At 30.2% G+C, this 3,988-nt stretch overlaps 1 non-coding gene across 1 annotated transcript; it reads right to left on the bottom strand.

The window, feature by feature from the left end:
- On the bottom strand, positions 1,533 to 1,604 carry TRNAE-UUC. Its single transcript has one exon. It is a non-coding gene; the product is annotated as a tRNA-Glu (tRNA).

Here is a 3,988-nt window from a genome sequence, read left to right as displayed (position 1 = left end):
CTGCAAAGCCTTTTTTTTTTTTTTTATGGATGTCCGACGTAGACGTAGTAGTATCATGAGTGAAAATTTCCTGATATGTTTACGGAAATTAGTACGAAACGGTTAAAAGATATCACTCGAATAATTCGGAGTCCAATTATATTCATCATTGGTATCTTTTGTCCGTTATTAAGCTCATATTTTATTTAGGAAACATGCACAGATAAAGCTTTAACAAAAATACAAAAGAGAAGAAATAATGAAATTTGCTTTGTACGTAGTACTAGTTCATATAAGAAAGTAAAAACGTTTGCTTAGTTATCTCGTCCCTCAAAACTCTGATCTCGAAATCAACGTATAAGAAAACAACTCAAATTGATATAAGGGTAACACAAGTTCAACAATTCAAATCCAAATGCAAATAAAATAACAATCAGAAGACTCTAAGCTAGTTATAGATGATGTCTCAAAGAGGTGATCTTATAATTAAACGCTGATGGTCTTCTCGTTGCGCCATGCAGTCATGGTTCAATTGTAAAATCATCATATAGTACCCTCTTTGCGATTTTCAATTCAACCTTAAGGTCATGAAGTTGACGCTGGAGGTGGAGAACCAAACCAGTGATGCCCATAACCGGGTCACGGAGACGGGCTTCTGCATCCAAACAAAGCGAATCAACGCATGTTTGCCTCAGGCTAGGCTCAATATCCATGAGATATCTAGCCAACTTGCTAATGTCAAACACCGTAGACAAGGTAGCGTACTTCTCCGGGTTGTTGGCTGGCAAGTAGGGGGCAAACACACACTCTTCTATGCATTTATGTCTCACATCTTTACACGCACAGAGTTCCATCTGGCTGATATATAGTGTACCCCCAAATTAGTTAATAAAAACAAAATCTGAAATAGTTTCTATTTGTATTAGATCCAGTAAGACTTCGTGTCAACATTAGAAGTGGATACAAAAATGTGGTCTGTATGTATATAGGAGAAGCAAATTATAACATTACGAATACGAAGAAGAAAAAATATCTATTAACCCTAAACCTTGAAACCCCTAGCTAGAAATTATAGAATTGCTTAAACTAAATAAACCAATTAAAAAATATGGTGTAACAATAAGTAATTAACTAACCAGTATAGAATGTGTCTGTATGCATATACGGAGAGGCGAAAAGATGAAGAAACTGTAAGAGGAAGAAGATGAGTACAACTGATCAAGAATATAACAATATATAAATACAAGTATGATTTTTTTTTTCCTCACCAGATTTTTAGAATTATTTATTATATTTCAAAAAATATATTTCAATTAAGATATTATAGTGATCACCGGATGGCAACGGATTTTATAGATTCTGTAACAATAATTAAATATCTTAATCAAGAAAAAAAATACTGTAGTTATCATTGTTTATATCTATTTTTTTTTTCGTAATTAATGGTATCTAACTATCTATAATCTTTCATTTTTGTTCGATTAGCTAATATATATGTATGTCCTGTAAATTCATTGTTGGTTTGTTAATTCTACTTTCTAAAAAACAAAAAGCTCCGATGCCGGGAATCGAACCCGGGTCTCCTGGGTGAAAGCCAGATATCCTAACCGCTGGACGACATCGGATTTTGTTTGAGTATTTCCATTCTTTTTATTTATACTAATTATCCTTTAAACTTTTGAAAGCTTGGCTTCAATTTGTTCATAAAGAAAGATTACTAAAATCCAAAGTCACTTGTTGATAAGAAAAGATTACTAGAATCCAAATTCAAAGCACCTCGTGCTGATGTATATCTATATTATTAGGAAAATACATTTTATTGATCTTATTATATGTAGTATACACAAACACAACACGTCTCTTGTTGCTCAAGTTGGGACACATGCTCTCAAGGGTCGTATTCGTGTAAGAAATTTTAAAATACATCACTAAATGTAAAGACCAACCCAAAATGATTAATTTAGATCTTTATATTTTGGTTTGGTTAATACATTACTCTTTTGCTTGACATTAATTTTATCTTTTCTTGATGTAGTTTTCATCATTCCTGTTTGTGTAATTAGCGTTTTAAATATATATTATTTTGTCAGCAATATCAGGCAACATTGAAACAAACAAAATTTGCTTAAAGATGAAAGGAAAATATGATGAATATTTGAATACTTTAGTGACCCATTAACATTCATGAGCAGTAACAATCGCAAACAAATCTCAGCCCAATTGGTTTTTTTATTTCTAGGAAATTAAATGCTTATATAAATATAACAATGACAAATAACAATAAAATATAAAATCGGTGGATAGAAACTAATTATGATAATAATATATAACAAGAATGAAATCTGGAAAGGGACCAGAGCCGAAAGTAAAAGGGGAATTTTGCTATAATGTTAACCCCATGCGAAACTTAAGAGGAGGGTCCAACAAGCAACAACAACTCAACACTCTTCTCTTCTCTTCTCTTCTTTCTCTCCTTTTCTTTTTATTTATTATCAATTATAAAATATATGATATTGTAAAGTCTTTTTTTACTACAGTCAAATACAAACCATGATTTAAAATTATTACTTTTCATAAACAATCTAGAATTTGTCTTACTAATGTTTGCCATTAACCACACACATACACTTAACTTTTGTTAGTTAAAACTTAAAAGTAGTTTTCTTTTTACTTAATAGCATTTGCTTCATGGGGCTTCTAATTAAAGTTTAGCCTCCTCTTCCATTTACTTAGGTTTTTCCTCTGCATGATTATGTTTCTTTTTCTGTTAATTACATAATTATGTTTTGTCTATAAAGAATGAGTTAATGGTTTCATGTCGGAGAAAAACATTCCAAAAAAATCTATATTCATATTTATGTGCAAAAACCTTGAATAAAAGTATGTATTATTCGCAAAATAAATTTTGCATTGTGATGTGTTTAGTTAGAAATCCATGGATAAAGTAATTTAAGTTAAATATTATTTTTAGAGACATTTAGCAGATATTATATACAAATAGTTCCTTTTAAAATAATATATAATAAAACTTTTGGATTACTTAAAAAAATGAGCCATATCATTTCAATTTAACTATTCATTGAGCATAATCATTTTAGCTAAGCCTTAAATGGAGAAAGTTAAAGACAAAAAGAATAGAAGGGAAATAGTCAAACATTGTGAGCAATGACTAGTTTCCAAAAAGTAGTGGGACGATATGATTCAAAGCATGAGAAATTTGTAATTACACAAACTTATATATCGAGCAAAGTAAAAACGATAGGGATAAAATAAAAATGAATAGAAGGGAAAGAGATTGATGTGTTGTTCGGTTGCGCTCGTGGGCAATGATTGAAATGCAATAATAACTTTTATAGGTGGCTGTGGGGGAACCCCCATGCACCCTTCTTCATATCTTCACCTAAATTTCTACTTATGTAATCAGATTTAAACTCGAACATTATCATATGTTTGTGTAAGTAATTATGAAGTAATTTCATCCTTAATAGGAGTGGTAATACATTGAACGATTTTTTTTTTTTGAACAACCAGATGCTTTCATTCATTCAAATCAAAGCAAATACAAAGGAAAGAGATGCAGAGATCTCAAAGTTTAAACTGAAATAAAGATTACAAAAATGGGTATTACCCAATGCCATAAAGAGATAGATAGATATCATCGAGATAGAATCCATGAGAGCTATGAATAACCTGTGATTTACTGATTTTCACTGTTTCTATTAATTTACCAATATATACCCGACAACGATTTCTGTTCAATATTTGTTTGTTTATAATTTTTGGTTTTGTATTTATAACTTACAAACATATATTTTGTATCATGCTTTTAATATAACAGCCAAGACATTATTTTACAATTATGCTATTCGATTTGTACAATACTATGCTATCTCGATTGTTTATATTCAATGTAAGACATTGGAATATTGTTTTTCCAATTACAGAAAGATGTGCATGCTGAGTATAACTCGATATTCTTGTTTAACATTAAAAAAAAAAAAAAAAAAAA

Source organism: Camelina sativa, chromosome 9 (genome assembly GCF_000633955.1).
Source record: "Camelina sativa cultivar DH55 chromosome 9, Cs, whole genome shotgun sequence".
In the NCBI taxonomy this organism is placed as follows: Eukaryota; Viridiplantae; Streptophyta; class Magnoliopsida; order Brassicales; family Brassicaceae; genus Camelina; species Camelina sativa.
Note: the sequence above shows the minus strand (reverse complement) of the source record. Positions and strands in the feature narration are given on the sequence as shown.